The sequence below is a fragment of the Uranotaenia lowii genome, chromosome 3 (genome assembly GCF_029784155.1).
Source record: "Uranotaenia lowii strain MFRU-FL chromosome 3, ASM2978415v1, whole genome shotgun sequence".
NCBI lineage: Eukaryota > Metazoa > Arthropoda > Insecta > Diptera > Culicidae > Uranotaenia > Uranotaenia lowii.
Window position 1 is genome coordinate 265371046 of NC_073693.1, and position 23935 is coordinate 265394980.

The 23935-nt window shown below is 35.9% G+C and overlaps 1 protein-coding gene across 8 annotated transcripts in view; it reads left to right on the forward strand.

The window, feature by feature from the left end:
• LOC129751152 (TLD domain-containing protein 2) overlaps window positions 1-23935 on the forward strand; it is a 637530-nt gene that overhangs the window by 153865 nt on the left and 459730 nt on the right. For 4 of the 8 annotated variants that reach the window (XM_055746481.1, XM_055746483.1, XM_055746482.1 and 1 more), the window contains exon 2: window positions 22597-23256. The exons of 3 other annotated variants lie outside the window; for them this stretch is intronic. The gene's annotated coding sequence lies outside the window, so the exon portion shown is untranslated. The remainder of the gene's footprint in view (window positions 1-22596; window positions 23257-23935) is intronic. One more of the 8 variants, XM_055746485.1, reaches the window with a different exon arrangement.

A 23935-nucleotide genomic window follows, 5' to 3' on the forward strand; every position in this document is an offset into this window, starting at 1 on the left:
AGTAGTACACTGGTTCAGATGTCTGATTGGCAAGACGTTATAATTGGTGATATGAGTTCGACTCTCCCTACGGCGCTGCACAGTGGTCCAATTCTCAAAAAACCTGGCAAAAAGTCTGTTTTCAACATTTTTGCTCCGAAACCTTTTGAAATTGTGCAATCATCATAATCTCACTAAAATAATATATTATTTTCATATTTTCTTTGAATTTTTTTTTAATGTAAGAATTAAAAAAAAATAATGAATAACTCAGTAAAAAAATTCATGTATTAGAATTTTCCAACAGATTGCTGCAAATCCTCTCACATCCTAGAAAGGTTCATTGAATCTAATATAATCTCAAGTTAACAATACATATGAAATTAAATCAAAAAAGATTGGCATGACAGCGCTCTGGTGCCGATCACTTTTTTAAATTTTTCATTAATTAACGTGTCAATATAGGAATTTTATGATAGATGAGAATTCTTTAACAATTTCGCCTATACTTATCAAAATACTTATCAAATCACTTAATTTACATTTTAAACGAGGAAAGGGGCCGTTTACTAATTACGTAAGCACGATTTTAGAAAATTTTTACCCTCCCTCCCCCCCTGGTAAGACAAAGTAAGATTTTTCATAACCCCCCTCCCCCCTAGTAAGATCTTACGTTTTTCAATTATTTGGGAAATTGACATGCTTTTTTCAAAAATAGTTTGAAATTGGAAAATATTAAATAGCAGATTTTACCCGACCTTGCTCGGGTTCACATAAAATACAAATCGAAATGAGTCGTTTGTCTATTTGAAATTTTGAAAGCTTTTTGTTCATCATTATAACAAATTGGACCATGTTTGGCCATGTGAGCTTTGTAAGTTTTGTAAGTCTTCTTAAAGTTTTATTTGGTATTATTAGCAAAGTTTGTCGTTTTCATATCATCAAATAACTAATAGTTTTAAAGGCTTGCTAATAGAAATTTGAAAAAATTTCCCTTGAATGCTTATCCATTCTATCACGAAAAACATTTCAATCTCAGGTTGCCAGGTTGAATTAAAATTTGAGGTAAGTCCGGTCTGGCCCGGTTTCCCGGATGTTGTTGCAAAAAGACCGGATTTTGCCCGGATTTATTCACATCATTTTTAAAACGTAACATAAACTGATATTTTATAATTATTATAATTTTTCATTTTGACGTTCAAAACTAAGTTTTAGAAATAATCATGACTCGTGTTTGGAAGCTTGATATAGAGTTTAAAATCTGTTGATGTGGTTTGTTGAAAAAAAATATTGCAAGTATATTTTTCGTTATTTTTACTGAATAATTCCGCGGTTTTGACCAAGTTTGCCCGGATATTGCCAGCATATCGGTTTGAACATTTTGAAATCAAATGCTGGATTTGGCCAGGTTTTTTGATAAAATTGGCTGGATTTGTCCGGTCCCGATACGGCAATTCTGGCTTACACCCAAATTTTTTTGGGAAGCTTGAATTGAATTAAAATTTTTTTTATCTAATGATACAATTTTTTTTTATCTTTTCTATGGGTTATCTTATCCCATGTATTAAGCTTGTAAACAAATGTTAACGACCTCTTTTCAAGATCTCCCGTAGAATGGAAAACCCATTTAAGTTTTTTTTGTACTTAGAAATTTCTAAATAGATTTCCGCTGAAACCTCTGCAAGTTTTCAATGTGGTTCTTAACTTCTCTTATAGTTGGATGGTAGAATTGAACACATCGATGATGAATAATAACTTAAAATTAAAAAATTTACAAATGAAATTGAATTGTTCAAAACTAAAAACATCAGATTCAATTACTTAAAGTCTCGTGCGTTGGATTTGTTTTAATTTTTTGGATAAAATGAACGTTTAAATGTCTAATTCCTTTTGTAAACTAAATTCCTACACGGCAATCTAAGTTTTGAGATCGCAGCCTTGAACTCACAAACCTCAGTTTTATTAATTGTTTTCCTATTAGGAGTTCCGAAAATATGAAAATGGATGGTTCCTAAAAGCTGGAACATTAGTTTTTAGTCCAAATAGTTATTCAACTGAAGAATTCATTTCATAATGAACATGAATTAATGTATCCATACTTTAAACACTGCATATTCTAGTTGATTCTCAACCACTATGTTCTTCTCAATATATTTTCAACAGGTGAGTACCTTTTTTAATCCTTAATGAAGGCTCATTATAGCAATCACATGCCTCGCACCGGTACCACGTGCTTAACAGTAGAAGGAAAAAAACACCCGCCAAAATTTCTCCTTCCAAATTTTTTATGCTCAGCAACCTTTGATGTGTTTTCCAGTACACGTGAACTTTGGATGGTCGTTTCTAATGCCCTGCCCATGGTGATGGTGAAAACAATCCCGCCAAAGGAAACGAAAATCGGTTGACAAATGGGTGCCATGACATTTGGTTGGTGGGAATAAAAACGTAAGGTGTATGGGAGGGTCCCTTTTCTTAGATGGCAGGGGCTCAAAACTATTACCTCGACCTTTTTCATGTCCGTTTACATCACTGTACCAAATTTCAAGCTGATCGGTTAAGCGGTGTGGATTTGTATAAGGTGCATATATATATATACAAACATACACTGCCGGCCAAAAGTTTGGGATCACCCGCTAAAAAACATGTGATCGTTCATATCTCAACCGTCTTAGGACATATTGCAAATCTTCTGATCTCATCTGAAAGATGATGAGCAATAATAGCTATTTCGGAGGTATTTTGCCCATAAATAATGTTTTAGTTTTGCACCTAAAACTTAACCTAAAGTTAGAACATTTTCCAAAAATCGCATTCAATATTCAAAGCCAATCATCTCGCGATAGGGTGGACCAAATTTCAAAATTTAAGTTGCATGAGAATCCTTATTCTATACTTCTCAAGCACAATCAAAAAATTTTGTGCAAAAATTTAAACCTCCAAAGCCGTTCGGGTCAATATGACCCGAAGCGCACATTTCGAACATCTTTATCTTCATTCCAATATACTGATGAACTGGTAATTTTGACAGACCAAGTATGTTCTATGAAAATAATGATCAAATCAACGCCAAAAAATTAAAATTTGAGTTTTAAAAACCGGTTCATTGGGAAATGAAATACAGCTAAGCAAAGGCAAAATTGGATGTCGTTTTTTTGAAGTAAGATTTTTTTCTACCGGAAGATTAGTCATAGCGGTCAACACTTTCATTGGACCCCAACATATCTATACATTGTCGGATAGATAGATTCTTGACAATTTCAAACATTAATAAAACAGTTAAATACAGAAAAGCTGTCAGAAGTTATGAGTATTTAAAAATAAAATTGATTTTTCGGACTTTTTACTTTCTGGACCAGTTTCTGATAATCTGGTAATACTTATCAACTTTATTTTGAAATGTTGAGTAATTAGAATAAATTACCTAGACAATGAATATAATATCATCAAAATCGGTTAACATTTGCAGCCAGGAGAACGAAATGAAGCTACAGTTCAAATTTCCCCGAAACGGATTTTTAGCGAACGGCTTTGAAAGGTTAAGAATGTACTTTTAATTAATAAAATAGACACTTAAGTTATCGTCCAAAAGTTTGGAATCACCCCTCAGTATGGTTTATCGGCCAAAAACATGCAAATTTATCTCATTCATATCTTTCTCATCTAACATCGTATTGCAGATCTGAAGGGTGTATTTGAAAACTTAGGAATTGTTGTTTTTTCATAAATTCATACAAAAATTATATTTTAAAGAGATAACCATGAAAAATTTACCTGAAATTAATTGTTTTTTTGAAAATTCACACTTATGGTTGTGAATTTTTTATGGTTATGAATTTAAAATATAATTTTTTAACGAATTTATGAAAAAACAACAATTCCTAAGCTTTCAAATGCAACCTTCAGATCTGCAACACGATGTTAGATGAGAAAGATGTGAATGAGATAAATTTGCATGTTTTTCAAAGAATGATCCCAAACTTTTGGCCGATACACCATGCTAGGGGTGATCCCAAACTTTTGGACGATAACTTAAGTGTCTATTTTATTAATTAATAGCACATTCTTAAATTTTTGCACAAAATTTTTTGATTGTGTTTTGAGAAGTATAGAATAAGGATTCTAATGCAACTTAAATTTTGAAATTTGGTCCACCCTATCCCAAGATGACCGGCTTTGAATATTGAGTGCGATTTTTGGAAAATGTTCTAACTTTTGGTTAAGTTTTAGGTGCAAAACTAAAACATTATTTATGGGCAAAATACCTCCGAAATAGCTATTGCTCATCATCCTTCAGATGAGATCAGAAGATTTGCAATATGTCCTAAGACGGCAGAAGTGTGAACGATCAAAATTTGCATGTTTTTTAGCGGGTGATCCCAAACTTTTGGCCGGCAGTGTATATAGCCCAACTCATCTTTATATATTAGATTTGACATCCATGCTTCAAAGCAGAGTTATGTATAAGTTAAACTGAATAACAAACATTATAGCATGTTCAGGGTAACAATAATGTGCAATAAACTTCTACAAACGAATCAACAATATAAAATTTTTATTCCGATAAAAAAAAAATAACGAAAGATCAAATACCATGACAAAATGTTATGTTTTTGACCTGAAAATCATAAAAATCTAAAAAAAATCATTCTATACTATGTACTAGAATTTGTGCGAAAATCTTTAACGACAATTACGTTGTCAAATAACCTAAAACCTCAGACTCATTTAAGCGGTAAGCGATAAAATTTTAGCATTTTTTTAGTGAATCGTTGTAAAATTTAGAGTTGGTAGTGTCTATCACTGAAAAAACTACAACATTCACAACAATTATAACAAGCTGTCTAGAAATTCATTATCTATTGCGCCTCAAATTGATTTTTAAATATTTTTCTCGATGTAGTAATTTTCGAAACATGATGCATTCAAATCGTGGTATCACAGCGCTCCACTACTTTCCTCTTTATTTCTAAAAATTTCTCAATTAAAAGATTGTTAAGGTGAAAAGCGACAATCTCTTTTAATAACGTGATTTAGTGTTTTTGGTGGCGTTTTAGTTTGAATTGTTTTATGGAACCATTATTTTTTTATTTATAGATAAATAACATAACATTAAAAATAACCTACAAATAGGAAGTGAGAAAAAAAACCTAAGTTATATGGTTTCGTATGGCTGTGACGAATTATAAATGTAACATTTCTTACGTAAGATTTTTGGAAACCCCCTCCTACCCCCTTAGTAAGAGATCATAAGCAGATGTGAAACCCCCGAAACCCCCCAAACCCCCCTATGTGCTTACGTAATTAGTGAACGGCCACTTACTCACTGAAGTCTTGAAAAAGGGTATACTTAATTTTCATTTTTGAAATTTGAAGTAATTTTTTGTTTCAAGAGGCCAAATTAATAAAATTACAGAAACAGAATTCATCAAAAGTTCGGATTTTAATAATTAACGCCCCCATGCCAATCATTTCTAGAATTCAGAAGCATTTACCACCAGTAGGTGGGTGCTGGGGATAATAAAAACTGCACCAGGTGTTTTGCAACGATATTTGCAAAATTTGTTCATCGACCGAGTACGCGCCAACCTTCGAGAAGGGCAAATTAAGTTTCGTTACACCGATCGTTAAACTTCCCCGGAATAGAGGAGCAGGAACTCAGTCGCTTTTCCAGGTCGTAATTCGATTTCACAGCACAAGGCTTGTAAACAACAACGACGGCAGCATCGGGACGCCTCCTCCTGTCCAGGACCCGGCAGAACGACGTCGTCGACGACGACGCTTCATTCGATTATGCAGACTTTACCAGCGACATTTTCTCGGGTTTGTGTGTCGTTTGCCTGTGTGTCCTTTTGAGACGCCAGGAATCAAATTTATTCCACCTTCGACGAGGGCGTTCCTTCCGAATGATGGGCGCCATCGGCTAGGGCAAGCACGCATCCTCTCCCACAAATTCATTTGCACCTGACTTGCCCCGGATGAACGTCATCGTCATCGTCAGCTTCGGCGAAGGGCTACCAATTGTAGGTAGTCTTCTTGCACCCAACCTATAGCTATGAAATGTGAAATTTCTTTCTTCCTTTGCTCAATTTCCGGTAAACAACGTTTGTCTGGCAGTGGTGCTTAGCTTTCGAACGTAGTTTTGAAACGATATTTTGCAACCTCGAGTGACGCTAGATGCGCGCTTTTTCCATGGAGAGTAAATGCTGCTGCGCTTTTTCGCTGAGTTTAACAGCTCCCAAAGCTATATAGAACGAATTATGAAAAACCTTTCAAAATTGCGTTTCATTCTGAGTAACCGGTTAATCGAAAGAGATGTCAACACTAAACTTGTTAAATTAGAGTTTGTAGAATTTCTCAACAATACGAACATAGTTTTAAATTTTGTCTTTAAGATTTCAAAACCCTGTTCGAGTGAAGAATAATATTATGAAATATTGAGGAATCGGTTTGTGAAATTATACCGAGCTTAGCTTAGCTTGATTGACTTCTCACATCCACCTTAAGTCAAAGAACTATAACTGAAACTGATTTGATACTTTTGTGTCCGACTTTAGTCCGTCATCATCAATAGTTGCTACTCCGTGATTGATCGAGGCCATCAATTTTGTCCAGTGATCAAAAGAATGGTGTCTGGGATTGACAGCATATTCTCAATGAACAAAACTGATGCTCTCTCTGCAATTCAATAACGGTGCCGGCCACGTCCTAGTAGTCAATAGATAAAGAGGAAAATAAAAGAAAAGTATGAAGCAAAACAAACTTATGCTTTATGACCAAGGTCACCTCTGAATCCTAGCAAAACAATTTTGGTGCGGATGTTGGAAAAAGGGATATGATCAGGAGACTCTTTTGACAAGTGTGAAGAGCTTTTTATTGAAACCTATTTCCTTATACTTCTACTATTTACTATCAGAAAAGATAGTATGACATGGAAATCACCCTGACATGTAATGAAGTTGCATGAGATTTCTGTTCTTAATCTCCTAAGCTCTCTACTAAAACGCTTGTTCTTCTCAAGAGGTCATTTTTTATTTTATCAGGAAGTTAGGATTTACATACTTTTTCATCAAATTCTTTTGCTTTAGGTAAGAAAAGTAATAACCTTTCGATATCGTGAGACTTGGTTTGATTGTATCAAATTCAATACTTTTTGATAAAATTTGTTCATAAAATTGTATAGCTTCTTCCAGCACAGTAGCCAAAAATAATGCGACATAAGCCTTATGGACAATGGAATTTAGATATGTCTTTTATTCTCTATCGAACATTCTTGGTTGCTTTTTTTTTAAATCTTTTTTTTAGTTTGAACTTCGGAAAAATAATCAATGTTAAGTATTTTTTATGCTTATTTGAATTTTTTTTCCTAAAAAAACTGTACGAACATAGTAAAAAAACCTTAAGATTTCAAGCATTTGAGATCTTTGATTTTATGAACATTTTCCTTATAGCCAATTCCTTTTTTAATTTTAAGTATAAAGAAAAATATTCTATTTATTTTTTTTCTAGTGAAAACCAACTTTCAGTTATTTCTGGGAATCATTGGGTTTTGACAAGTCTTTGCAGACCTGAAAGTTTGAGCAAATATCTTAAAAATGTTAGTCAACTTCGCAATTTTTTGCCTATTGAATTAGATATTTATAAAAGGTTTTTATACAGAATTATACAGTTTGAAATCTGATAACGATAAAACTGAGTAAGATTTGACAACGTGTTTTATGCACCTTAAAACGATTTATAATTTTTTTTTAATAATATTCGAAATTTGGAAAATTAATATCTTTTAAAACAAATAATAAGGGAGATGAGGGCACAATGGCCACTTTAAGAACAATGCTAATCTAACCATAGAAAACAGCTAGAATTTGTGAATTACTTCATTGTTTCAAATTCAGACTCTAAAAAAGCCTATTTTCTAACGGGCTAACTAAAAGAAGTATATAAAAACGTTTAAAAATGCATTTTAAAAATTTTCGTTTAAAGCTGGAAATCTTTAACTGTAGGGCCATAATGAGAACCTCCACTGGGGCAGTATAAGCACCATTAATCGGGGCACGATGAACATTTTCTGCCGTAAATTCTACCGATGAATTCAACTCGATGATGTCAACTGATTTTAAGAGCTACAGCTTGATTTGTTTCATCTGACGATTTGGCCTATTGGTTAGGTGTCGGAGAGGTAATCAGAAGACTCGAGTTCGATTCTTGGTCAAGGAGATTTTTTTATTTACCATCGATGCATTTTGCACTAAACGGTGAGTCGTAGATCCATCAAACAAAGCAATAACAAAATAATGTATGACACACACACTCATACTTTATGTTTCTGGTGCTTTGTTTGGTGGATGATGCTGCTAGCCGTATAATGCAACATAAAAATAATCGATCATGAATGGTTTATGAAAAAAAATCCCCTTGACCAGGAAACGAACTCGAGTTTACTGATTACCTCTCCGACACTTTACCAATAGGCCAAATTGACAGATGTTAACCAGTCAAGCTGTGGTTCTATAATCCAGTTGACTTCATCGAGTTGAATTCGTGAAATTTGAAATTGATTATAGTGAAATATTAAAAATTTCATGACTCACAGAAAAAACTCACGAATATAAAAATGTCTCTTCTTCGAGCTGAAAATTTTCCCAAGTAAAATGACTTAGTAAATCACCTATGAAAAAAAATGACTTTGGAAATACATTTTAAACGTTGCGCTCTATTTAAAAATGATTATTGGTTAAATTTATCTAAACAAGAATCAGAGTAAAATATATGCGTAAACATTATTTAAAAGATGCAATAACAATGCATCAAACGCATCAAAAACCTTAAACGAGAAATCGAATTGTCTTTTTTTGGATGATTTTTTATTTATTAAAATATTATTGTGACAGTTTATTGTTCGATTTGAATCAATTTTAAATGTATTAAACTTTTAAAGTTTGAAAGTTTGTTCATAGTAGTGACTAAACTTTGAAAGTTTGTTCATAGTAATTGTTTCAGCTCTGATGGAATGTGGTTGAACAAAATGAAACAATTTGAACAAACAATCTTTGTCAATAGATTATCAATGATAATCAATTTCTTCAATTTTATATCGGTTTTGAATACATTTATATCAAGAATAGTTTGAATTTGATTCTTCATGAGAGATTTCATTCATAAGTCACATATCAGCCTTTAAGAGTGATCTTATTCGCTCCTAAAATACAACATTGATTTTTTTGTGAACATGTTTTTGAATCGCAGCATATTAAAAAATATCGTTTCCCAACAATCTTTTGGAGCTCTTTTAAATCGCCATTTTGTTTTAATCGAGTGTCGAAAATTGACGAGCAGTTAAATTCCACCCAAGTCACTCGATTCCAGGTGTCGCTTTAGGTGAGGAACGTCACTTCGGATGAGCTTCGGGAATGAACCTATGTCACTTCACTTACGCCGACTATCGAAATAATCTGACTAGAGTCCCGTGACAGTAAAGAGACTTGACTATCGTCACCTCACGCGCGTAGAGAATAAGGGCCATTGTTTTTCATTAAATTTTTCTTTAAAATGCTGTATTAAAACCCCGAAACGTTAGAAGGAATAATAATTTATGTGCTTAGCAGCCTAAATAAAACTGATCCTTGAGGGTAACATTCTGAAAAAGCGACAAAACTTGAGAATCACTCGGAAAACCCCGGTCCCAGATGCGTGGGTTATCAAGAGAACTCAGGATGATGTAACCATAAAGAAAACTGGTGCTGCTGCTGTTGCTGAATCGGATAAATGGAAACATATTTCACTGCACCAGATCTAAAGAAGGGTTCAGTTTTCACCTGCCAGCAAGCTGGATGGCTGGAAAACGACATAGGATGATTGAATATATTTCCCAACTGAAAATTACCACTCCACTTGCTTGCACAAATGAAGAAAATATGACCATGGGTAATTGAATTACGTTTCTGCTCGTGTTTTCTCAATTGGAAAATAATTTCAAGAAACTATATGCTCCTTTTGTTTGTCATATTTTTTCTACAGTTTGCATCTGGTTATATGTATTAACATAATAAAAATTTATTAAAAATATGTTCAAATATCTAATAATTAACTTTCTTTTCTTTTCAGGTAAGCTAAACCTCTCAAACACGTTTTGATTTTCAGATAAGTAAATCTTAAATTTTCGATTACTCAATCCTCAATTCCTCAATAAAACTGTTTCAGGTGGTATGTTTCCTCTAGGTGTGTGCATGCAAATGTTCGATGTTGTAGATATATGAAATATGTAGCTTGTTTACCCCCCTCACAGAAGGTAGATTTGGTCTGTGGGATATGTGTTTTGCTGCTAGTTGAGTTGCATGCCCAATATTCACCAACAGTCGAGATCCGTAGACAGCTAGACATTTGAGCAATCCATCTTGTCATGAATATCGAACAAGAATGTTACATCCCGACTGATGACTTCGACCGATGCTGAATCGTTTGCGAATCCTTACCAATCTATCATCATCCCTTCATATCGTTCCGATTTCAATCCATCATCGAATCGATGTTTCATCTGTAATTTTCTGGGCCTCTTGAGGTGTTTGATTTGGGGAAGGATCGGCAATTGACAGTCGCTCTCTGAAACATGAAAATTCAATCCAATAGGTTTTTTTTAATTGATTTTTATTGTGTTTGTAGAATATTTCAGATTGATCTAATCAGTAATAGGTTATTTAGTTGACGTTTCAATACTTATGTTCCCAGTCAAGACAAAAGCAAGAAGGTATGTTCAATAGCTACCAATGTATGAATCTATAACTCATTTCCTAAGAAAAATTGCCTCACGTATAGTTATTTATTTAAATGATATCATATCATATCCAATATAACTTCTGTCGTAGTGCGAATTTTGTAGGATAGGTTCAATAATCATAGTTAATCTAATTAAATTAAGATATCCTGGAAAAGTTCTTGACTGAAGTTTAAAAGATTTTGGAGGATCCTCTAAAGCTATAAATGTTATTTTTATCAATTTATTCTTTACATTAACCTACACTTTCACTCTCATTATGGATTTTGGCTTTTATGCATCAAAATCAAAAAAGCCTGATAAATAGTAATACCAACACAGCACTTGCTCACAAAGGTTAATGCTGTGATACAACAAATTTATAAGATGCGAATCATGATAACAAATTGCAACATATTAAGTCATTCGTTTTGGAGAAAAAAAAAAGCTGTAAGACTAAACTGGTGGAAAATCTTTCTCTCCTTCTTAAATCATTCACAAGAACAATTCCCACGGCTTTTAAGTATAATTGATCATCAGAATGTTTTAAGGTTTAATCATCTCAATGATTTGCATTGAAAATTACTCTCTGGAGCCACCATTACATTGTAGTTCTATTTGTTCCACGAATTCAAATTCAAAATGAAATTTTATATTTTGTTATCATTTGAGAAACTATTGACTTTCTGGGGTTCCAAGACAAACTCAATGATTTGTATCGAAAATTACTGTCTGGAGCCACCATTCGATCTGCATTATGAGTTCGAAATGAAATGGGAATTTTTAATTTTGGTTTCATTTGAGAAACGACTGGTTTTGTGAGCCACCAACACAAACTTTTGAAACAGAAAACACTTGGTAAGCAAAAATATTAAAATGGTAGCTTGTGGTATTCAATTCAGTTTTACGAAAGATGGAATTTCATTAAGATTTTGATCAGTGGATTTCAGTGTTACTTGTCTGAAGAATTGTTGGTAACAGTTTGTTACTACGGGTTTATCTCTGGAGCCACCATTTCCAGTTTAACACATAATTGAAAGAAAAAGAAATTTCAAAGGATGGCAAAGTCAAATGTACTCAGGATATTTTTTTTTAAATTAAACTTTTAAACCGTCACACAATTACTTTTCCGTATTCCTCCTAAAGAAAATAATTGAAATTAATCGTTGAGTAAGTTTTTGCCAAGTTTTCAGTCGAAGAATTATTATCGCTTAAATTATAGAGGGTTAAACTTAAGTGACCCATTCCAGCGTGAAGTCACAACGTTTGCAGAACATTTTTTGGTAATTTTTTTGCAGATTTTACAGTTCAAATCCCACATTGGAAAAAAAAAAATTCAAAGGTAAAAATTTGACTCGCTTTAATTTGAAATCAAACGTAATTTATATTGATCAAATAGTTATAAAAATATAAGCAAAAAAAATCGTGAAGTCACAACGCGCCCCTTTTTCTACTTTTCAGTTTTTTTTTACAAAACCGTATTTTTCTGCTCTTCTATTCGATCAAATTTTATGAAAATTTTAGAGAAGTATCAATTAATTCCCAAAAAATTAAGGGCATTTAATTTGAAAGGCCCATATAAGCAGACAAGGTTTGCTACACTGCGCACATAAATTTTATTCGAAATTTATTCGTGCGGTCATGTGAATATTATTTTGAATAAATCTAATTCAGGGAAATATTTATTCGTAAAAGCGTTGAAATTTGTTTCTGAATCTTTTCAATACATAATTGCAAAGGAAAGGAAAAATAAATAATAATTTCAAAAGTCTCCGATCTATTGAAAGTTGGTTAATGGACACTAGAGTGCCTAATCATCCGACTAATGAAAATCTTATAAGTTGCAAGCTAAAATAGATCCTAAGCTCAGCACAAAGTCCAACGTTAAATTTGGGGGATCGGACCACGGAAGGCGCAATTCATTAGTTTAAGCGCATTGTTTTGTAAAACATGTTTTGAAGAAAAACTATAATAGTGTTTAAGTATGAAGTCATGAACGATTCCGAAAAAATGGAAATCAAGTTTCGTGAAGTCATAATCCATTTTTTACCCGGGTGCAACTCACAACCTTCTGAACCGATTTTCATTCTGAAAAATGCATTGAATTCCTCTCAAAAAGGATAAAGAGATCCACAATGTGACTGTTAAAGGAATCATGAACTAAAAAACAGGAGAATTTTCATGACGTCACAACGCTTAAAAAAAGATACCTTTATCACTGATTTTAGAGCGTTAAGTTGTTGTGATTAATCTTAATTTAATATCATGCTTGAAAAATGGCCTTTCAAGAATCATTTTTCAATAATTTTTTTATGGCTCATTTTTGATAAAGTTAAGTTTTGAAAAAAAGAATAATTGTTAAAATCAGTTTATTTTCATGCTAAAGTTGTTAAATTTCAACTCAATTCTTAAAAAAGGGAACTGAATATCTTTTGATGGAAAATAAAGCTTAAGAAATAACCTTTTGAATGCTAAACACATTATTTTTGAATTATGAAAAATAAAAATCGATTCTCCAGTTGAGGGGCGCTTGGAATGGTTCAAATATTAGCGTGAGAATTGAAAGTTGAATTTTTTATTTTTTTTCTTGATCATCTTGATTTTATAAATTTCATCTAATAACTGCTTACACTGATAAATTTAAAACAGGATAACTAGAAGCATAAATCATCTTTCAACTGAAAAAAAGTTAAGAAATAGAATCTTATGGTTTTATTAAAACATTATCTTTGGTTTTGAAACAGTGCCTGATTGTTGTTAATTCTATGAATATTTTTATTCATAAGAAAATTAACCTTCTGACCGATTTCTTTCACTTATGAGGCCCCTAATTATCATGTCAATTCATCACACAAGTATGTCATCCTTACGGTTCCGAAAACCTTCTGCAACTTTTTGACTGAGAAAGTTCAACGTTTTTTTACAGCAAACATTCTGTTCAGACATTTTTTTCCTACAGCATTCTTCATCACTTTACGCCCCCCACATTATCACTGTGAAGGCTCTTATATCATTCGCAGCCATTCATAAATCCAAAACCGAACCGCTTTGTATAAATGCGAAAATTATGTACCCGTGCTGTGGCGTTACTTTGTCATCGTACACGTGTGTGTCTTTGTTTATGAATGTGTGTGTGTGTAGTGCCACTTTCGGTGTGTCACTTTTTACACCCGCTATTGTTTTCTCGGCCCTGGTAGTTCTTTGTTTCGGAAAACTGTCGCGCACTGGGAGTGATGTGATGAATAGAGAAGCAGAAGGAGTAGGAAAAAAACAACATCCCTGTGAGGCACCACATTTTTCACTCCTTTTTGCACAGCATGACAGTGATAATATTGTTTCACATTGTTCTATACAACGCACCTTCACCTTCTTCCTCCATTCACTAGTTTGCAGCCCCTTGAAAATCGTGGAACACTAACCCAGTAACTAACCACCCAACCGGAATGTCACGGATCGTTTTTGTTAGTTTTATTTTATCTCGCCCCAAAAACTTCGGTGAATCGAAAAGTTGCTTGTTAAGAAAAAATAAAGAGCTTGAAACCACACAGATACCTACACACTTTTTTTTTTCCTGTCACGTGGGAAAAATTTGTTCTGAAAGGTTTTTCTTTTTGCTTAAACAACATGGTATGATAAATGGGAAGTGTAACATCTAGGTTTTACAGTTTCTGTGAATGTAAATGACGGTCCAAATTATCTATTTTATAAAAACTTACGGATCATGATTCCGAAATCAAATACAGATAGAATTTTCAATGATAAAATAAAAAAAAACGTTAATATTTTACAATAGATAATTTATCAATAAAGCATACCAGTTAGAAAGCAACACAAAATTTAAGGAGAATTTTGTTTCTTATTTATTGTCAGATTTACCATTATTTTCGATTTTTTGAAAACATTTAAGTATGAAAATTCAGGTTCAAATTGAGCAGAAATAAGCTTTTAACTTAACTTTTCTGAAAAGCAATAAAAAAAGAATGAAACTTCCAATTTTCAATGTGGGATTTCAAATTATTAATTTCTTGGTGATTTAGAAATTCATAATGTTATGCCTCCAAAACGTTATTTTTTAGCAAAAATAATCATTATTATTTATTGTACATCAACAGATCACATATTGATCCTAATGATAAAATTTAAAATTAAAGACACTACAAACACACTTAAAGCTTTAAGGATTTTTCTTCGGAATGTCGCATCTCTCGAAACGTCAAAATCAAAATGTTCGGAGTAGCGGATGACTATACCAATAAGTGCTGTGTTTATTATTTATTTACATAGTATTCCGTCTCACGGCGTAACTTGACGAACATAATTCCCAAAATTCACTCGGTCCATGGCAACCGTTCTCCAATTTCTCGGACACCCCACGTTCGCCAGATCACACTCCACTTGGTTTAACCACCTCGCTCGCCCCTGCTTGTCATGTTCCTACCGGATTCGTAGCGAGCACCTGTTTTGCAGGACAGTCGACGGGCATTCTTGCAACATGTCCTACCAAGAGTGTTCGGCCAGCCTTCACCAGTTTCTGGATACTGGGTCCGCCGTAGAGTCGTGAAAGCTCGTGGTTTATTCTTCGCCTCCTCACTCCGTTTTCCAGCACGCCGCCAAAGATGGTTCTTGACACTCGTCGCTCGAATACTCCGAGTGTACGCAGGTCCTCTTCGAGCAATATCCATGTCTCGTGCCCATAGAGAACAACCGGTCTAATGAGCGTCATATACAGGTTACACTTCGTGCGAGTGCTAAGTCTTCTCGACCGCAGTTACTTGAGGAGTCCATAGTAGGCACGACTTCCGCTAAAAATTCGTCGCCGGATCTCACGGCTGGTGTCATTGTCTGCGGTCACCAGTGAGCCGAGATGGACAAAGTCTTCGACTATCTCCAGCTCGTCGCCGTCGACTGTGACCTTGTTATTGCTGAACAAGCGGGTTCGGTCGGTCTCGGATCCGCAGGCCAGCATGTACTTCGTCTTGGACGTATTAATCATCAACCCAATTCTTCCTGCTTCGCGTTTCAGTTTGCGGTACATCTCCTCCACCGCCAGAGAAGAAAAATCGAGCCCCGCATTTAGCCCACCGCTCGTCGAATAACACCTTCTAGCGCCACGTTGAACATCATGTAGGATAGACCATCACCTTGTCGAAGCCCCCTGGGCGATTCGAATGAAATCGACAATTCACCCGTCGTTCAACGTCCCTTCATGAAGCCGGCCTGATGACTTCTCACGAATCTGTTTGCTTGTGGCGTTAGGCGACGGAGTAGGATTCGAGACAGCACTTTGTAGGCAGCATTAAGGACAGTGATCGCTCGGTAGTTCTCACAGTCCAATTTGTTGCCCTTCTTGTAGATGGGGCATATTAACACCTTCTTTGACTTCTACAGCAGCTGTTACTTGTCCCAGATCCGGACCATCAACCGGTGTAGGCAATCAGCCAACTTGTCCGGCGTCAGGCCCGGTAATTGGATAAAATAAACAAACGGGAAGCAACAGCACGTCGTGGAAATAAATCAAGAATAGTATTGGTCCTAAATGACTCCCTTGAGGCACTCCAGAGGTGATCAAAAACTGGTTGGAGAAGGACTCTGCCGTTCGGTCAATAAATTTCCAAGATGGCGTCTGTTTGGAATCCTGAAGCAAAACTGTCTTGCACTTTAGACGTAAACGCCAGCAGGCTTGTGGTCGTAGAGCACTTAGGCATAAAACCATGTTGATCATGAGAAAAATATGGTTTGCAGTACGAGAAGATAGGGTCTAAAACATCAGCGTTTGGATCAAAAGGATACAGTTCATGGTGTCCAGGGTTTGAAAAATCGCAGTAAAATCGGCACTTTTAAAATCGTGAAAGAAGGATGCCGTTTTTTCGGCGACGGCTACAATTCCGGAAGTATCGAGCGAAATCAGAAAAACGGGGTGGTGAGGGACGGACTTGACCAGAGTCCTTGACCAGACCGGACTAACAAAACAGAGATCGAGCGTTCGGTCATTTTCATTAACGATGTTGTTGATTTTAGAGGAGCGTCGCCGTGGTTAGAGCGTCGAGGATGATGTTGGAGGGCAACGTAAACGAGGATCTTTCTGGGTCAGCAAACAAGAAGCTGCTTTGGGAGGAGCACCACTTTAAACCAGGCAGATTGAAGTCTCCGATGATAATGATGTCGTCTTGAGGATTAGTGATTGAGCGTAGTTTAAAAAGGCTTCGAGAAAATGATTCAGCAAAAGTCGTATTTTTAGCACGATCAGGGGGAATTTACACAACACCAATGTAAAGCTTTCGTTCGCCTAGGTCGATACGAGTCCAGACCATTTCCAAGTCAATCCATGCCACATCATCGATGGACATGGCTGATAGGCATGGCACATGGCTAATGGCAATCAAAACACCACCTCCAGTAGATTTCGGGCTGTTGTTGGGGGCCTCGATCACAACGGAACACTGTGTAGTCCGAACATTCTCAGTTTAAGGATGACCATTCAAAAGTGCAGACCATAAAATTCCTATCTTACCACCTTCAACTACTACTGACCAATTCAGAGTATTAATTCAATGTAATTCACAAGGAATACATTTTGATGTTCAAGGGTGATGACCAAATGCTAATAAATCTAAATTGTTCTTGTTGAGACGATGAAAATTTCGAAAAATATAATCTTTCATTGAATTCGACAAACTTTCAGTGCAATTGTTTTGTGTAGCAGCATGTGCACACTGTTTGAAATCTTGTTCGCGAACCTTCGAATCAAAACGCATTGAAATAACGATTAATCAAAACAAATCCTATAGCGGGATCGTGCCGATGTTTCGGTGAAGGCGAGCTGGGATCCAATTCTCACTATACAAACACATACGCTGTGATTTCACTTCCACTACATATACGGAGAACGAGTAGCTCAGTTCTCTCTTCGTGATCGTGGGCAACCACAATGGCCGTTCATGCACATCACTCATTATCACACAGGGGACTGAGATAAACGGCGAATCATCATCAATGATCAAACAAATTTTACAACCAATGATTGAATTTGTGGTAATTTGTTGCAATTTGTAAGATAGAATTAGAAGGTTAAAGTTAAAATGAGAGAAACAGGTGCTCAGAAAGAGTGAAAATGTGCTAGTTGTTGCAAATTGTTGCAATTTGTTAAGCAGTTGTGGATTTTGATCATTACCATTCCAAATGCAAAGAATTCTCTCTCCACTGCAATCCCTTGTTATCACATGCAAAATCACTTCTTCTTCATCGTTCATCGGTGGTGAATTCACTTGGTGAATTCACTTTGCTTCTCCTTCGATGGCTATCGCGTATGAACGTATTGCAGCTGAGCGATTTGCATTCGGACACGAGAGAACTCCGTTCGCGACGCTAACTGGTGAACGATTGCGCATTCACGTCAGACAAGATGGTATATTTCGCGGGACTAATTTTCTGCTCTCAGCCCAAACTGGGCTACTGCTTGTTTCGTGCAAATTTGTAAACTCTCGCTGTCTCAGATTCTCATTCGAGAAAACCAACACTGATGACGAGATTGGATTAGTTGTGGTGCACGTATGTTTCGAAACCGGTGGTTGTTCCATCCTATGCAAAAAACCTCTGTTCCAATGGGATTTCCAATCAGATTTTCTTAACTGTGCTTCGCAGCTCAATCTTTTTGAAGATTTCTTATGAGAACAATCTATGAACACCTTCTTTGTCTCGTACTCTTGACGGAATGCAGAAACACATAATAAACTTGTAATCCATGCACCTCAGCACGTCATTCCTTTGGGTCTCAAATCTCTGATGGATTTTCTTAAAGATGCTTTTAAAAACTTATGTGTCACGGGGTGAACTTGGACTTCAGACACCTAAGAGCATGCTAGGGCCTCAAGACCTTATCGTGTCCTGGTTTTGTTCCTGTCATTAATCCTCTTCATCGCCTTTCCTTTCGGAGTGCTCGGCCACTTGGCGTGTAGTTCGTATATAAGAACGTGCGGTCGAATTTAGATTTCTTCTAAACAAATTAGAACAGTCACGTTGGAAATATCGATTCGGCACTTACCTTTTGAAATAGGACGGGTTTGGCCTTCAGTATATTGTATCCAGTTTAAGACTAACATCAAGATGTCGTCTGCTACGTTGGACCACGAGATGTTGGAAAATGACTTGGCGGAAGTATCCTTTTGACAGTGGGTTGATGTGTCAGGCTTTGTCGAACATTTCAGTAAACGAAAGTACAGCTTGCGTTCGATTTCTTGATCACACGGTAATAAAACCTGGCTGGTAAGAGTCCTGTCCTCAAGAAAAGTTTCGGTGAAGCCAACTCGTAAAAGGTTGTAACAGGAACTTGAGGAGGCAAGAAAATAATCTTCAACTCAGGCATTGAAACCGCCGACGTTCTGGTAGAAGAGATTGATATAATCACGTTTACCGCCATGCAAACCGGGTCGTTGTACACTGGAACGGGAAGATCCATCACGAAGAGAAAAGCCAATAGAATATGGATACTTGCCTGTTAAGACAGGTTGGAGAACCACTACGCAACATACGAACTCAGGGTCAAGACGACTGGTGACGTTGGCAGGAATCAGCGCGACTGAGTCTAAGGGCACAGGGGTCTCCGTAAGTCCCAACGTTGCGTCCCGGTGATGAGGTCCCAGTAGAAGTCGTGATGTTCTCGGGGTGCGCAGAAGAACAACATGAAGTACTAACGAGCGCAGCTTGGAGATTACAATCGAGTGATGTTCTGTTGGGTAGAAATTTATCACACAAAAATAATGTTCTAGATCTAGATGGTCTCCGTAGTGCCTAGCAAAACGTCTCAGATGTGGTTGAAATTCGATGAATCTATTAAAAGGTAGGAAAACATCACGCGCAGAAACAGCACGACTACAGACGCTAGCTGGAAACGGCACGACTGAGACGAAGGGTTCCGAGGTACCCAAAAATCCGAATTTGTTGCGTCACGGTGATGGAATCCCTAATGGAGCGGCATGCTTAGAGTCGACAGGCTCGGAGGTCTCAGTTGTTCTGACTCTGATGCGTCCTGGAGCAGAAACCCTTGAAGTGAGGTCGGATGGCGAGAAAGACGATGAACTTATGGAAGTGCTGAGAGCACTCGATTTCAAGGCCAAGGAAGGCCCACTGTCGGAGAACGTAGAGTCTGCGGTTGAGGCAGTCACAGAAACGGCGTGACTGGAGTTGTTGAACCGCCAGGAGTTGACTTGAACGACGAAACGGGCGGGAGCGTAACAGCAGGTGTTAGTGAGCTTTTAGTTGCCAGAACCTCGAATTTCCTGAACAGGACTCCAGCTAGCCAAGTCCTGGGGGAACGTGCGGCGTCCTTGTGTTTAAGATATACACGCACTTTGAACGAAATGGTCCGAAGTGTGAAGACAAGACTGAGTCGATTCGGGGTCATTTTTGAATTTCTCAAACGCGGGGGTCTAAATAGCTTCGTTTTGGTTCAAAACTCATCCATGATTTTTTGCTGAATTTTTAAGTAACGTTCACATGAATAAATTTGAACTTTTAGGTTTGTAAGGGTAAATTGAATTCAAATTTACTCGTGTAAACGTTACTTAGAAATTCTGCAAAAAAATCATGGATGAGTTTTGGACCAAAACGAAGCATTTTAGACCCCAGGGTTTGAGAAAATTTTTTCGAGCCCAACGCCCCCATGGGCAAATTTGAAAAAAATCTTGAAAAATTGATAATCTGGATCTTTCAAAAACCATTAGCTTTTGGCTTAATGTTGTTGTAAGACTTAACTTAATTTTTTTTTTTAATTTATATGAGTCTCTCAGTGCTAGAGGGAAAGGTCGATTTTGATTTGATAATGTTAAACGATTCTTCATATATCACACTATTTTTTGTTATTCTTCGGATTTTAAGAATTTGATTTACTTACTATTTTGTTCGAAAGAAATTAAATTTTCGAAAAATATGACCAAAAATAATAACATAAAAGCGTGTTTTCTCGAAATTAGCTTTTGTGCTCTTATACCCTTCAAACCTCCAGTAAACAATTCTATGTAAAGTTTCCTGGACAACTTAAACTGAGTGATTAGTTTGTTTTGATATCAAATCATATATCTTAAATTTTTGTAAACAAAATTCTATATTCGCCGTTCATTTGCGTTATCGAATACAAATCAATTACTGTCAAGCCAGTGGAATATCGTAAAAAAGTATGAGTTCTTGATATCTGATTTTGAGTCCTGTTCAAAGCTAAGCAGCATTCATGGGTCTTAAAGTTTTAATTTCTAATAACTGAAGTCTGGAAATGTAATCTGGTAGTAATCGAATAGTTAAAAAGTTCGTCCATAGCAAATGGCTCAATTGATTTTTTGATTCGATTGAAATAAAGATAACCAAATAAGAACTTTACATAAAAATTCTTTCATATTTTTTATTCAATAAATCTATCACCAAATCACAGATAATGCCTGTTTACACAGATTTTTTCGGAGCTTTTTTCTGTTTAGCAAATTTTTGAGACAAAACATTATAAAAATAACTTAAAATTAATCTTTTTTAGTATAATCCAAAATTTTCTTACAGAACAAGATCATCTTGTAGACCGTATACAAAATCTGTGATAATAAAAAAAAATCTTTTAGATACGTTTTTAGAAAAACAAAATTGAGATACTGGAACAAAAGTTTGCTTGTTGCTCTGTGAACAATTTCTCGTTGTTATTTCAAATCTACATTGTAAATGTAAATTACGACCTCACCGCCCTTTTGAGCCCTTCCAACGCCCCTCAAATTCAAAAATTGAGCTCACCGCCCTCCTGAAGCTCTCAACGCCTCCAAGGGGGCGATAGGGACCACTTTTAAAGCCACTGATGTTAGTAAATAAAATATCTGTTTAATTTTTACGGTACACTGTAAAAGCTCTTTTCCTTCAAAGATTAAGCTCAGAGGACACAATGCCACCGTCTTGAACGAGTTCAACGCTGTTTCTTAAGATACGCTCTACGGCGTCTTCCCTGGAACGACCCGATCCAACTACCGCCGTATGAGGAAAGGTGTGCACTGATATGCCTAACCTCACTCGAAAAGCGTCGCATCGAGCTGCAGCAAGGTTTTATATTCGACACATTGACCAATCGTATTGACTGTGCTTACATTCTACAACGTGTTAATATTTATGTACCAACGAGAACACTTCGACAACGTCAGTTTCTTTCAATACCTCACCACCGTACTGCTTATGGTCAAAACCATCCTATTGACAAGTGTTGTGAACTTTTTAATTTAGTGTATCATTTGTTTAATTTTAATATGTGCAAACGTCGTTTTAAATTAGGTTTAAGCAGAATTTAGTAGTTTTTAAGTTATCAGTCTGTACGGTAATTTAAACCAAAGACGAAATAAAATAAAAAAATAGTCTAAGCCTAGAACATGTGGAATGTGGAATCATGGAATCATAATGATTCTTATTTTAAGTACTGTTTCAAGGACTAAAAACTTGACATATCTCCCTTTTATTCCGCCAAACATGTTTCTGTAGTTGTAAAAGAAATATTCTACGAAAAATAAAACATCAATCTTGACATGATGGTCTAAATCTTGCACCTTCTATATGTATATTTGTCTCTCTCTGTACAGTTGACACTTTCAATTCGTTTGAACATTGACGTGTGTTTTTTACTTTGCACTGTGTGTAATCTTATTTTATTTTCCCGTTTTTGTTTCGAATTTGTGTCTCTCGTTTGTGAATGCCGGTATTTTGCAATTTTTGAAATTTAATTCGTTCGAAAATGAAAGTATGACATGTGGTTATTTGATTCAGTTTTTTTAGCTCTATTCCTCTACCTCTCTCAACTGCTAGATGTGGCTAAGCAAATCTTTCTCTTGCTTTTTTCCCCGTTTTTATCTTTTCAGGTCCGTTTGAAATTGGCTACTGACAATTTGTGTTTTTGTTTCCGAATTTCTGTTGGTGTGTGTGTTTCGTTTCTTCCAAACTGTTTTCGGAATAGTTTGAAATTGGGACGGAGAAGGTCCTTATTTTGTTTTTATCGAAAAAGAGTGGTCGGGCGAAATCTTTGAGAGTTGAAGATTTCAAAAATGTGTTCGCGTTTAGAAACGTTTTGAATCCTTTTTTGCGGTCCCCCTATTTCCGAAGGCCAACTTTTTTGGCACGCGTTTGGTACTTTTATGTTCCGGGACAGAAAACATCACATCCTTGCACAACCATTTTCTGCTGATTGAGCCACATTTTCGAACACATTACATCCCCCCCTAAAGATACTTATTTTTGTGTTGGAAAGCCAATCTGAACTGGTTTATTAGCAAGAATCTCGAAAGCTTTAGGAACTATCTAGAAAAGTCGTTTTAAGCACACCAGAAGAGCCTTGCATCGTTCACTTCCGGTAGTTTGTATCACAAATAAAGAAAACAATAACAATATAGAGCACCCACCCACTGATAGCAGCATCAGCATAATAATCACCACCAAAAACAAAAACAAAATCAACAGCAACACGATATAACTACACCACAACAACTTAGAAGGACAGCCACCAAACTTCCGTCCAATCCAATGTAGGTGACAACAATCTTTTGCTATCGAAATGAAATACTTTTTCCAATTTTTCATCTTCACTTTCAAAATGTTCTGCTATGACTTGCTAGCGCGATTTTCCACTTTCAACTATCACTTTAAAACACTAGGGATTCCGTTTTCCACAGCTTTTCTTACACTTTCTTTTACTCTTACCTCAATACAAGTACAACCATCTTGCTTTATCTTGCTTCGAATTTGCGCCTGGAGAAAACTTGGGCAGGAGATAACTCTCGTTTGTTTTGCTTCCGTTGGGAAAAAGAAAGGAAAACCTATCTTTCGCTACCTTTTATTTTGCAACCTCCCCGGTCGCGCAAAACAAACAAACGCCGCTTAATCAGCTTTCCGCTTATTGGCTCTTTTTCTATTGATTGATTGAATGATTGATTGATTGTGTACGCTTTGAGAGAAATGTAATATTTTTAACTCATTTTTTTCCGTTGGTTTTGTTTTGATTTTATCAACTTGGGTTTTGCTTTTTAAGCTTTCGAGAGCTATGGTCTCTAGCGTTTCAGTGTTGTGGGCTATCTTGAAATAAAATATACATTTTAATCGATTATGCTTAAAAAATGTCTACAATATTATCGCTATGTTTTTTGAAGAATTTTTTTTTAAATGGTTACGTCGTGTTAAAATTTGAACATTATTTTTTGACAATTA